We start from the raw sequence: 14,945 nt of genomic DNA, 5'->3' as shown, positions 1-14,945 counted from the left end.
AATCCGGATATGTCCGGACTTTCACCCACAGGAACCTAGCGAAATGTTGATTCAATTCATCAGGGTATTTCAAAAACTTCTGTCACTGGATGGCGTGATCTATTGAGATTTACTACTACCATACGTTGTCATTAAAGGCTAATAAACAAAATTTAAATCCAATCAAACCAGAGTTTAATTATTTTATTGTACGACTATAAATGTTCCGTCATGTCATTTGCTAAAAACAAAGGAAATAATTTTTGATAAAACATTTTATTCATCGCTGCAAATATCACGAAGGGTCAATATAAGACTTGGACTATCCATGAATCTGAATATAAATTTTCTAAGGTAACGTCAATGGTGTCGATTGATGACGTCAAGTTAATTTCTTTTTTTTCATTTTCTCCTCGTTTTCTGTGTATTTGTTCTATTTTTTTTTTTATTTTTTTTTTTGCACATTTTTTTTTTATAACCTTATTGAAAATTTTGACTTATGAAAATTATCAACTGCATGCAAAAGAACTTAGTGTCAATAGAGCATAATCTGGATTGGTGCTGACTTTTATCTCCCGTCAAATGGAAATTAACGAAATTCGTATTGTATCGGTCCGGATATTTCCGGACTTGTACCACCGGTCTGAGGGAATTTAATGAGATTTTCACCAAGAATCCGGAAATATCCGGACTTTCAACCCCGGTCAAAGGTAAACCAACGCAATTGTTATTATAACACTCTGTATAATTCCAGACTTCTTTCACCAGTCTGAGGGAACTTGAGATTACCTCCCATAATGTGGTTATGTCCGGACATTCAACGGAAGTCAAAGAGAACCTAGCGAAATGATTATCATATCACTCCCGATATTCAGGACAGGATATTTAGGCGGTCTAAGTAAAGGTATTGAGATTTCCTTCTTTAACTCCTATATGTTTGGGCATTTATCTCTTATCAAATAAAAACCTACAAAATTACTTGTATACCACTCCGGATATTTCCGGACTTCTTTATCCTGTCGGAGGGAATTATTGAGATTTCCACATATAATACGTATACGCCTGGACTTTCGACCTCGGTCAAAGGGGAACAAACGAAATTTTGTTAGTAGTTTACCACTCTGATTATTTCAAAACTTCTGTCACTATTGAGATTTACAACTACCATACGTTGTCATTAAAGGCTAAAAAACAATTTTAAATCCAAATAAAGCAGAGTTTAATTATTTTATTTTATTGACTTTAAATTTTCTGCCATGTCATTTTCTAAAAACAAAGGAAATAATTTTTGATAAAACATGTTATACATCGCGGCAAAAATAACGAGAGGTTAATATAAGACTTGGACTATCGTCCATGTACCTGAATATGAATTTTCTAAGGTAACGTCAATGGCGTCGATTTAGAACGTCAAGTTAATTCCCGTTTTGATTTTTTCATTTTCTTCTCGTTTTCGGTGTATTAGTTCTCTTCTTGTTTGTTTTGGGGCATATTTGTTTTTTATAACCTTATTGAAAATTTAGACTTATGAAAATTATTAAGTGATTCAAAAGACTTGTACCACCGGTCTGAGGGAATTTAATTAGATTTTCACCAAAAATCCGAAAATATCCGGACTTTCAACCCCGGTCAAAGAGAACACTGCGAAATGATTATCATATCTCTCCCGATATTCAGGACAGAATATTTAGGCGGTCTAAGTAAACTTATTGAGATTTCTTTCTTTAACTCGTATATGTCTTGGCATTTATCTCTTGTCAAATAAAAACCTACAAAACTTTTATACCACTCCGGATATTTCCGGACTTCTTTATCCGGTCGGAGGGAATTATTGAGATGTCCATTTTATTTTATAAGGTATGGTTGTTACTAATTAATTCATCATTAAAGGTCTTATGTTATCTTTTTATATAAAAAAAAATGTTTAAGACATCTTTTATGACAATAAGTAATATGATAAACAAAACCGGGCGTAATTAATATTTTGTTTGTAGTATTATTATTCAAACATTTTAAACTGATTGTCGTCATCCTTTTCTTTTAGGCATTTGTTTTATATAAGGCGTTCTGTGGAACATTTGGTTTGGAATGTGTTGCAGGTGGCAATACTATTATCTTATTAGATTTAAGGTGTTTTAAACAACTATTTTTGGGGGAGAATAAAATGTCCACTAAAAAAAAGGTAAATGCATAAGGTTTGAGCCAAGCTGACATGGTGACCAGCAGTCTAGTCTTTCCATTCATAAACAATCATAAAACTCAGATTGAATTGTCATCTATTCATTGCTCAACGTTTCCACTGGGTCTACACAATAAACAGGATGGATATTAATTGTGATCTAAACACATGCGCTTATTAATTACTGTGATAAGAATATTTCAGATTTAAAAAAAATAATACTATATCTATTTTCAGTACAAATATGCATCCATAATGATTATTAGCTACTATTTCCCGAAAACATGTTTTACAACAGAAGAAAAAATAATTTATAATTAAATCAAGCAACGAATATAGAGATTAAATCAACCCGTTTTAACTATTTCTAAGTTGTATATTTTATAATTCATATTAAACTATAAAATTAAGATGTATATACTGAAACATTGGCCACTGCACGTTAAATAACCAAAACAGTATTAATATTTCGACTCCGGTCAAAGGTGACCAACTGAGTTGTTATTTTTAATCACTACGGATATTTCCAGACTTCTTTGACCGGTCTGTGAAAGAACAAATTGAGATGTCCATCCATTGTCCAGACATGTTTTTATCACCAGAAAAAGGAAACCACCGAAAAATATAGATGCCATCGAGGCAACAAGTGTTTTACGATATTTCTCCACACGAGACAGTTAAATTTAAGGATCGAACAATTATTTGAAACTTTTTACACAGTAAAATGTTTGAAAAGTACGTCCAGTGACAACTATATGTTATGAATATCCTGAACGTTGACAAATTTTAATCGAGTAGCAATTACTAATAATGAAACATTGTCATTGAGAAATTAATAACTACAATAAATTGTTTTATTTCTCAGAATACAAATTGCTGTTTTCAACTACAAAGAGAGTTCCAAATTAATCAAATCGTAAAAAAGACGTGGTATGAGTGCCAATGAGACAACGCTTTACAACAGTCCAAATGACACATAAATTACTATATTCTAATTTATGTTAATATGTTCCGGACCATATGAGTATTTGGACCGTACGCGTACGGTCTGACTAATTTTAAGAAGTTGGTCAAGTTCACTGATTAGACTAAAATATATATTACAGATCAAGATAACAGAAATCTCGAATCAATTTTAAAAGTTAAATTGTAAACTGAATAAAAACTAAATATTTTGACTATTTAAAAAAAGACAGATTATTTCAATCTGTTAATCTCCTGTATTTAGCAAATTACATGGATTGAACTTTCAATCATTGAAATTGAAGTTATTGGAAGTAATTATAATGTTTGAAGATCTTCTTTTGAGAATATTTACGAACTTTACCACAAAAACCGACAAAAACACTGGACAGAAATTAATAAAATTATTAAAAAAAATCTATGGAAATAAATTAAGTAATAAAAAAATAAGGATTTATATAGACAATTAATATACTTAATTTCAATTGATTAAAATCAAATGTTCACTTATTCACTTTATTCATCTAATTGTTATAATATTTTTATAATATTTTTGATTTTTAAAAACCAATAACAGATATGTTCCAGCTCGTAATAGACTGTACGAGTATACGCATACGTGGCACATACGGTCCGGACCGTACGCGTATTGTCCAAATACTCATATGGTTAAAAGTATACATTTGTACGCATACGGTCCGGACCGTACGCGTATTGCATGTCCAAATACTCATATGGTCTGGAACAAATTTATTACTTTTTTGTTAATGATTTTTACGGAAGCGTATTAGCGCCACACATTTTTTTTCCTATCTTTGCGTTATAACGTTATAACGCAAACCTTTGCGATATAACGCAAACGGCTTTTCGTTACAACTCAAATCTAACCTACTTTACACAGTTCTCAAGCGAGAGCTTACTTTGGAAGTATATATTTATATTCGGTTATAGCTATATTAGCAGGGTTGATTTTTTTCTTCGGTATAACCTCAATTTACTCGATTTTCAATATGGATATCGTTTTGGGGGGCCTTTATAGTTTGTTGTTCAGTGTGAGCCAATGCTCTGTGTTGAAGACCATACTTCGGCCTATGATGGTTTACTTTTACGAATAGTGACTTAGATGGAGAGTTTTCTTATTGGCACTCATACCACATCTTTTTATATTATTCTGCTCATTATTGGTCAATGATCTAATTATTCAAGCATTTTACTTTGCAATGACTACAAAGGTGATAAATTTTAATATATACAGCCTCCTCCATTAATAGCTACTGTTTCCTTTGAATCTTAAATAAGAAATAAGATAAAACAAAGGTTTGCGTTATTTCGCAAATGTTTGCGTTAAACGCAAAGGTTTGCGTTATATCGTAAATGTTTGCGTAATAACGCAAAGGTTTGCGTTATAACGCAAACATAGGAAGAAAAATTTAAAAAAATGTGTGGCGCTAATACGCTTCCGTAGATTTTCATTAATAATTGATAACTTTGTAGGGACATATTGAACATCAAATTATCGCAGCATACTGTAGGTTAAACGGAAGTAATTAAATATGATTTCATCTAGTTTTAGTGGACACAACATAATGAGCATGGTAAGGGGAGAGTTTGGCGCCCGCTAACATGTTTAACACCGTCACATTCTGTATGTATTGATATGAACTAAGTTAGGAACCTGTTGTTCAGTGTCGTTTGGTGCTAGCTTGCTAAGTCACATATTTGCTTTTTGGTTTATTGTTTTGTGTATAGCTTAGGTCGCATTGGTTAGCTTTTATCGATTAAATTGTTTAACGTTTGTCATTTCTGGACCTTTTATAGCTGATTATGCAGTATACGCTTTGATCATTGCTGAAAGTCGTAAGGTGAACTTTTGTTCTTAATTTTGGCGTCTTGTGAAGAGTTTTCTCATTGGCAATCTTACCCCATCATTTTTATATATAAGGCCTTTCTATGACGTAACAATTGGAAATTTGAAGAAAAAAAAACAAGAAAAGTACGTATCATTAACGTGATTTAATCAAAGGACAAACGAATGAAATTAAATTAAACATGGACCATGCTTTCCCAAGACGGTTCCGTCCTCACCACAACTTTGGATCATGTGCATGAGGGTCTGTATGTCCGTACCCAGTCCCCAATTTCAGGTCCATAGGCTGGATTCTGCCAGGATTTTTGGGTACGTCGCCTTTAGATTCCTTTTAAGGGTTTTGTCACTGCTGAACTAGAAATATATAAATGTACACTCAATAAATAAGAATGAATCAATGCATGCAATTCCTTTTTCTCAAACACCTATTTTAAACAAACAAATAAAATGTGATATGAAGGTTTAGCATTACGACATGCATTTTAATATGTGACATAAGTATTTTACCTACCATTTTTTTCTGAGAAGATACGCAAGATCGTCAGAAGAATTTCAGTGACTATCGGTTTTGGAACTCCTTTTCTATTGTACCAGTATTATGTTCAGTTTTACAGATATATGAAAATCAGTCAGTATTTAGTATGGATACTTTTTGTTTCAATATGAAACAAAGGTCTGTGAATTCGTTCTTGTTAACACGACAATGAATTGCAGATTGTATTGGCATCAAGATAATTTTTTTTATATTTCTGTATTCTCAAACTGTAACAAGTATCTGTCATAGGTCGCTATTATCAAATTGCTTTTGTTAAGTGCGTATTTGCTATTTTGTGTTTGTGCTGACTGCTGAGATAGTAGGACGATGGTTCGAGAAGAAATGCAACGTAACATCAGTGTTATGACATAACCATATAACGTTTTTTGTATGTAGATTTTTCTACTTCTTGATAAATAAAAATATATTTTTGTAATTTATTACCTTTCCCAAAATGCTTCTCTGCATAATGTCATAGGAAACGCGCTCCCATTCAGATGTTTAATCTTTGGTGGGTCTGTTACAATTTTATTTAGATCATGCTGTAAATTATATTTATAAACCATTTATTTGTAAATATCGCATATCTGCTCACTGTTTGAATATAGAAACTGACCGATTTTATAATATTAAGAGACATCTGAGACTTTGTAATATGTGTGATAAACAAGTACTGTAATTGAAGATGAATATCATTTTATTTTAGTATGTGAAAAGTATAATGAACTTCGAAAGAAATTTATCAAACCATATTATTGGAGAAAACCTTCGAATTTTAAACTCATACAACTGCTATCTGTTCATAATGTAAAGGAACTTAACAATTTAGGGAAGCTTTTATTTCTGGCCAAAAAGGCACGTAATTAAGTTTATCATTATGAATGCTTAATATGTGTTAAGTTTTACCATACTCTGCTGTTCTGTTATATGGGTATACTTACTTATATGATTTTTTGACTAATTGTTTAAATGTAAATATATTTCACTGATGTAATTGAATATTTGTAATATTTATAATTCTATAAGCTGTATTGCTTACGAATAAAAGATTATTAATTATTAATAAATCTAGAGCGGAAATAAATCGCAGCTTGATTTGACTTCTTAACTTTATCCGTTAATTAATCCCAGCTTCAACATGCGTGATTTATGACAATTTATTGTTGAGTGTGTAAATATTGACACCTGTGTGTAAACTAATGTCTCTTTTTAAAAGATTTGATGTTTAAAACTATAAATGTATATACATGTACTTGTTGATTGGAAAAAGTACGATTTAAAAAAAAAAAAATTCTATTTTTAATACACAATATCCCAGATTGAGATCGATTAACAGGTGAAATCATCTGACCATGAAAGAAATACCTAATCAAATTCTGTGTTTTCACAAAATATGTTCATATCAGTAAATGTTTAGTGCCAAGAATGTTAGTATCGATATATGGAATATATGTCTCCATAACAAAATTCTCACATTACCAATTTTTGTGACTTTTTTTCTTCAAAACTGTCTTTTTGTGATTTTATTCAACATCAAACTTTCTTTTCAAACAAGATTTTCTAATTGAATGTCGTATTTTCTTTTCATTCCTATTTTCAAAGGAAACCAACAATTTATTTTAAAAAATACTGCCCCAAACCTCTTTCCACAAAAAAAGAATTTGATTGTCATTGTTTTATATATAATCATTAATAAACCGCAATTGCATATTATAAAACATAATCTGGAACTACTTATATATAAATACATTTATCTATTAGTCCAAGCATACGGTAATATATGACAGTATATTTTTCCTGTTTCAATTACCATGTACATACATGTATGAGGCTAGGCATGGGTCATCATTTATGAGGATATGAATGATATTAGAGACATATTATATTATTTTTCTCTGATGTAGTTTGAAGAAAAGAGAATAATGCATGGTACCGATAAATGTAATTATCATATACTTAGACTAAATAACATATGATTTTTACCGTATGATAATAGCATTAAATTAAAGTATTTTCCATATTTTCCGAATTGGTGCTTAGCGGGCTGATATGAAAAGTTTATCACATGCTTCGATTGTTATCACATGCCTTTCCGTAACGTTATCACATGGCATTCCGGAAAATACACCTCAATGCTACGTTTTCAGTGAAAAACATTACACAGTAGTGTACAAAACAATTATTTGAATAGTGGAAAGTATATTGTGTAAAATAATTAAATTAAATTAAAAAAAAAATATATTAAATAAATGCAGTTTTTAAGTTTTTCTGGAACATAATTTAGAAAGTTACTTTAAAAAAGTTGACTTTTCCAAACAATGTTCATGATGCATATTGTTGAATTATTTTTTGTCAATTCGTCAATATTTAAATGATTTTTTCTCTGTTGAGGCATATGATAGAAAGATTTCATATTGAATGTATCAAATTTTTGGTCCGACGTCCGTGAACTTTTTACTCTTTCAACTTCTTTTCGGGAACCACGTAGAAAGATCAATATATGAATCTGTTATTTTTCTCTACTGTTGAAGCATGTGATAAAAAGATCATAACATGTCATTTTTCATATCGCATGTATTATCAGCCCTCGGTCAATATCAGCCCTCGAGCCATGCGGCTCTTGGGCTGATATTGAACCTAGGGCTGATAATACATGCGATATGAAAAATGCCATGTAATAATCTGATAATAACAGATTAAAGAGGTGATTATTGGTTACTCAACGTCAAGTGGCAAATATTACATACATGCTTAGGACAAATAATAGAGATCAATTGACTAAAGAAAAAAGTGAAATGTTAAAAAAAAATAACGATAAAGAACTATAGAAATGATGATCTGACATCTTTAATTTAAAATATTAAGTAGACCAATTTCAAAGAAACAAGGCCATTTAAAAAGTTAATGAAAATATTGTTTTATAACGTAATTAAATCATTATAATGACTAAAATATTACCATTACCACGCACACTCACATAAATGTTTATTAAGAGCCAGTCTGCCATAAAACCATGCAAAATCTCAAATTTCGTCCAAATTGGTAGTAATAACTTTGCAACATTATATATATTTCCAAAATCTTTGGGTATTTAGGAGTTAAGATAAAAAAAAAAATGTTTGGTTAATTCACACTATTTTCCATTTAACAGCCTTATTTGCATATTTGTGAATTATAAAAAAATAATGCAAAAAAATTACCAAAATTTAGATACTTTTTAAAGGTCTGAATAATTGATATATCTCTTAAATATAGCATTATCTTGTTATATTTTGCAAAGAACATTATAAAAAATAAGAAAAAATGCATTTTGACATACTTTTTACCTTTTGGCAGGTTGCCAGAGAGATTCGTGCAACAGATGTCTTAGATAACTTGCATGTAGTACATGTACTCAGTAGGTGTTTTCTCTCAAGATCATATTCATTTTTTTAAACTTTTAGGATTTTTTTAAAGGTGCATATCAGTTCTAAGACAAGTAAAAAATTTTAGCCTGGCAAATAATGGGAAGTTACTAAAAAATGCCCCCAAATATCTATAAAATGCACTATTGTAATAGTTTTTTTGCCCTTAACATTTTAACTAAAACTGATCAAAGTAGACTTATATTTCGGACAATAACTTTAGTTTCAGTGTATAGATCTTTATGATTTTTTTTCAGAAGATTCAATAACACAAAAGGAAGCTTTAGAACGATTTTGGGGATGATGGTCTCTACCGTTTAGGAATTAAGGACCCAAAAGGGGCCCAAAACAAGCATTTTATAATTTAAGGATAATAACTTGTGTATAAGTATTTCAATTGCTCTGATATTGTATCATTATGTTTAAAACCACAAGTAGAAGGTTTGGATTCCTTTAAATGGGTCATGGAATCAAAGTTAGGAATAAAGGGCCAAAAAGGGGTCAAATACAAGCATTTTTCTTAATTCAAGACGATAACTTGTGTGTAATTGTATGGATCTCTTTCAAACTGTACCACAATACTCCATATAACAAAGGGGAGGCTGGGATTTAGTTTTGGATTAATTGCCCAAAATATGTAGGAATAAGGGGCCAAATAAGGGCCGAAAAGAAGCACATTTCTAGTTTCCAAACAATAACTTGGGTTTAAGTACATGTATACGGATCTCTCTGTAATTGTTCTACAAGGTTCTATACTAAAAAGGAAAGGATGGGATTGTTTTAAGGGTTATTTCTGAAAGGGGGGTTTCAATAAGTTTGGGGGGGGGATTTTTTTTTTTAAAATTAAGGGATTTCTTTTTTTTTTTTTTTAATTTTGAAAATTTCAAATTTTGAAAATTTTTAAGAAGAAATCTTCAATTGCACAGTATTGTGCAATAGATTTGTTGATCTTTGGCCACATTGATTTTGTAACAAAAACCTTTTTTTTTCTTCAAAAATTCAATCACAATCCAAATTCAGACAGCATCAAGCTTGAACATTGTGACCATATTTAATTTGCCCCAACTGTTCAGAGTCCAACCACTGCGGTTGTATAAAGCTGTGCCCTGCGGAGCACCTGGTTTTCACATACTTTCAATTGATGACAGTCTTTTAAAAAGCTTGTTATATGAAACAGAGTTGTGAACATACTTGTACTTCAAAAAATCTTCCTCTTTGAAACTTTTGATTGGAATGCAACCAATTATAGGGCCAATCACTCTTTGCGTGTCTTGATTAGAAAGTTGTGTCTATTAGAGTGTATGTAAAAAAAAATGTGGCCATTTTTTTTTATCTACGAAAAAAGATTATGTTTGCATATATAATGTGCCATATAAAAGTTTTTGATTTATATCTCAGATTAAATCAAGATAAAAGAAAGACATTTGAGGTAACCCTACTCTTCAAAAATCGAAAGCTTTTCCAAAATTATCTTGAATGTTCCCTCTCCAAAGAGCATCTCTTTCGTGTTTGTTGATACTTTGAGATTTTCATTTTTAGTCCCTTAACGGCTAACGTCTAAGTGGACTTAGGTTTGCACTGCGTGTCTGTCAGTCTGTCTATCTGTCAGTTCGGTAAATCAGACTTTTTTGTGGTTGTAGATTTTGATTTGATTTATCATGACAAGTTACAGGTCGAATTCATTATTCACGCTTTAAGCTTTTCTCTTTGTTCAGTTCAAGCCCTTTCTCTAGAATTAAATTTTTGATGAAATACTTATTCATTAGAAGACTTCTGTTCAAACGGAAATAACTCATTTTTTTAAAGACAAAATAACATTTTGAATGTTTTTCTTTACGGTAGACCACAATAATATTATATGTATATGAACAGTAAAATCTTACCATTTTAATGACAATATAAAAAAGATGATGTGGTATGATTGCCAATGAGACAACTGTCTACAATTAAGAGACCAAAATGACACAGACATTAACAACTATAGGTTACTGTACAGTCTTCAACAACGAGGAAAGCCCATACCGCATAGTCAGCCATAAAAGGCCCCGATAAAACAATTCAAATGAGAAAACTAACGGTATATAAAAAATGAACGAAAAACAAATATGTTACACATAAACAAACGACTTCCACTGAATTACAGGTTCCTGACTTGGGACAGGCACATACATAAATAATGTGGCGGGGTTAAACATGTAAGCGGGATCCAAACCCTCCCCCTAACCAGGGACAGTGGTATAACAGTAAATTATAAGAACGAACTATAAAAATCAGTTGAAAATGGCTTAACTCATCCGATGGACAAAAATACAAGTGGACGTGGTAGGGTAATTGTATGTCTGCTCTACAGTTTAACCATTTATCTGTGTATATTTGTTTTTATACAACCGCAAAAATTGAAAAAAATTGGTCCTATATTGGTATGACGTTGTCGTTGTCATCGTCGTCGTCATCCAAAGACATTTGGTTTTCGCACTATAACTTTAGTATAAGTAAATAGAAATCTATAAAATTTATATACAAGGTTTATGACCATAAAAGAAAGGTTGGGATTGATTTTGGGAGTTTTGGTGCCAACAGTTTAGGAATTAAGGGCCAAAAAGGGTCCAAAATTAAACTGTTTGCTTTCATAAAAAAATGAATTATTGGGGTTCTTTGATATGCCAAATCTAACTGTGAATTTAGATTCTTAATTTTTGGTCCTGTTTTCAAATTGGTTTACATCAAGGTCCAAAGGGTCCAAAATCAAACTTAGTTTGATTTTAACAAAAAAATAATTCTTGGGGTTCTTTGATATGCTGAATCTGAAAATGTACTGAGATTTTTTATTATGGGCCCAGTTTTCAAGTTGGTCCAAATCGGAGTCCAAAATTAAATTTTGTTTGATTTCAACAAAATTGAATATATGGGGTTCTTCAATATGCTGAATCTAACCATGTATTTAGTTTTTTAATATTTGGGACCGGTTATCAAATTGGTCCAAATTGAGGTCTTAAGTGTCTAAAATTGAAAATTATTTGATTTCATCAAAAAATTGAATTCTTGGGGTTCTATGATATGCTGAATATAACCATGCATTTAGATTTTGGATATTGGACCATAAGAGGTAAATGTTAAATTAAATGTTTTTTTAAGTTTTTAAGTTTAAGTTCTTAGACCACACTCATTTTGTTGTGTCAACTATTTAATCCCAAACCAAATTCAGAGCTATATCAAGCTTAAATGTTCTGTCCATACTTTCCCCAAATGTTCAGGGTCCAATCTCTGCGGTCGTATAAAGCTGCGCCCTGCAGAGTATCTGGTTATTACATGTGGTTATGAAATAAATTTTATTGCAATTTGAAATATTTGTGTTTGTCTCAGCTGGTAGTAATAGGCCAACTATATTTTACATGTCTTATTCCCAAGCCTCAAATTGCTAGAGATTACATCCTAGGAGGAAACTTAACATTACTGTTATGTCCACTGTTCTCCCAAAATTGACATAGGGATAACTAACTGGTTCATGTCAGCGTCACAAAATTTCAGTTGCAGTTTTATTAGGAACTTCTAGGAGTAGTCTCTTTATATTTGGCATAAAGCTGTATCATAATATAGAAAATATAGCACTTTTCTAGGTAAGAGGCACAATTCTATGAAATTCACAAAACTATTAAATCTTCCTCTTTTCTGGAAATAAATTACATGAATGTACAAGGCTTTCACATTTATGATTCATTATCAAATACAACATGTTTTAAAAATTTAAGACTGAACTCAATTGTGGCCACTTTGAATTTAGACAAAAAGCGTCTAAAAACTAGACTATTATAAAATGCTAATTTTGTGAAGAACTCATGGTGATATTACCTGATGAGTGTGCATAGTATTGTAAATAAAACAGCCCATTTTTAAGTTACTAAAGTTATTTTCTTTTGAATAGGTTAATATTTTAAACATATTGTAAAAATGCTCAGTTTAGGGGCAAAAAATGCAAAAAAGCGGTCTCCCCAGGTTTACCCCTTGAGTATATTTTCTAATTTAAACTTAGTTGAACTTGGTTTATTCAATTAATATAACCAGTTAACATTAGTTCAGTCATTATTTTTCTTATATTTTGACTATCACATACTTTTGAAAAGTTTCTATTGAAACAGATAAAAAACTCAAAAAATCGGCAAAATGGCCATCACGCCTATCTTTAATTATTATTTTATCGTAATAAGATATCATTTGCCGAGCACCATTTTCTAGCATTTTGTAGATGAATATATAAGCTTCATGAAATATTACATTTTATTGAAAATAAAACATGATCTTACAAGATTCAAGCCTTTAAAAATATACAAATTGTGCTGAATCGGCACTTTTTCAAAACCATGCATTTTCAACCTGTCAGTAGGGGTATTGAGAAATCTCACAACTTTTTGAATTATCATAATTTCCTTTCATTTCAAGTTGTTTGTTAAGATATATGTTATCATTAAGCTAAATTTTTTCTATAAAACAAAAAAAATCAGGTCAAAATACCTTAAAATAGGCTTAAAATGGCCATTTGTCAGTACAGAAATGGACAATTTTCAAATGTTCGGCATACACAAATAATGGCTGAATATTTTTTCAAAATATTTTGCACAAATAGTTATTACATATAAGGTATCTAAAATACAAAATATCAGCCTGATTGGAATATTTTGGATTTGGACCATTTTGCATGGTTTTATCACAGACTGGCTCTTAAATATATAATTTGGATCGCAATACCCCCCCCCCCCCCACACACACACACCGACTTCAAGGTTCTGGATACGCCCCTGTTATTTGTTGGGTATATTTTTTAAACGTGTTAATCGGTATACTTTCTCATTTTCATGTTATAAGATTACCACTAAAACACTTACCGGCTTTTTTTGTATAAGTAGAATTGCTCTGTACTATAGTGTACCACTTTCCAGACACCTGAATCGGGCGGCATAAAAATTACTAAGTGGTGACTCTATTTTATAAAAAAGAAAGACTTCCTTTCTTGGATTGGATGTTGAACTGAAAAAGAAACATGCATATAAATACATTACGTATTTAAAACTTGCAAAAGACAAAAAAAATACGACCAAAAGCCGATTTATATATTATATGTCACAGTATGGCCTTTAACGATGTACAAAACCAATACCATATAGTAAGCTTTAAAGACCTGGCATTCTATGCGGCCCTTACTATGAGGGGCGTTTTAAAATAAATTTAGAGACAAAGAACGTATTTGAGAAGAAGAAAAAACGTGTCCGCTTTCATACTCCAAACCTCTCATAAAAAGGTAAAAAGATCGTACCATAATACAATTTCTTTCGAAAGATTACAGGTAAATGTTAAATTGGATTACACAGTGTCCATGTATTTTTTTGTTGTTACCAGACTTTACCTGACATTATACAATCTTACATAATAATACCTATGTGGTTTAGTATTAATGAGGATATTTGTCACTTGCAATATACAGTAATAAATAACAACCATATCAAAACTTATTTTGTTAAAAAGTTAATGAAATTATTGTAACATAACATAATTAATCAAATCATTAGAATGAATAAAATATTTAACGTAATCGAAAATTAAAAAAAAGTTCTCTAATAATTTAAATGAGGACCCAAAAAACTAGAATGTAAGACAGAAAGTCACAGGACAAAAAGTCACAATTCATTTTTTCTGATATTTTCTTTGAATAAAAAACGCTTATTTCTACAAAAATATTTTTGTATTTTTCTTGAACTATTGTAAATAAACCAACCTTGTAAACAAAATTTATCAAAAACATATCAAAGATGATCAAATAATTATTAAAAAAACAAAATGTCAAAGTGGCTTCAGTTGGCACTTAAATGGCTTCATGGTGCAAAGAAATCTTTCTTTTGCATTATAAAATTTAAATAAATCTTAATTTTTCAAGTATAATGACACATTTCTTAAACTTTAATATGAATATATGTATTAAAAAGTAAATATTTCAAGATATTTCTCTTATATATTCAAACAATTGTC

The 14,945-nt window shown here is 30.7% G+C and overlaps 1 long non-coding RNA gene across 1 annotated transcript; it reads right to left on the bottom strand.

Moving 5' to 3' along the window:
- Positions 1 to 5,115: 5,115 nt before the first annotated feature.
- LOC139507334 (uncharacterized) lies at positions 5,116 to 14,464 on the bottom strand. Its single transcript, XR_011660657.1, has 3 exons — positions 13,808 to 14,464; positions 5,968 to 6,065; positions 5,116 to 5,342 (listed from the first exon to the last, which is right to left on the bottom strand). It is a non-coding gene; the product is annotated as an uncharacterized lncRNA (long non-coding RNA).
- Between the last annotated feature and the right edge of the window lie 481 nt (positions 14,465 to 14,945).

The sequence above is a fragment of the Mytilus edulis genome, unplaced genomic scaffold (assembly GCF_963676685.1).
Source record: "Mytilus edulis unplaced genomic scaffold, xbMytEdul2.2 SCAFFOLD_110, whole genome shotgun sequence".
Classification (NCBI taxonomy): Eukaryota; Metazoa; Mollusca; class Bivalvia; order Mytilida; family Mytilidae; genus Mytilus; species Mytilus edulis.
Note: the sequence above shows the minus strand (reverse complement) of the source record. Positions and strands in the feature narration are given on the sequence as shown.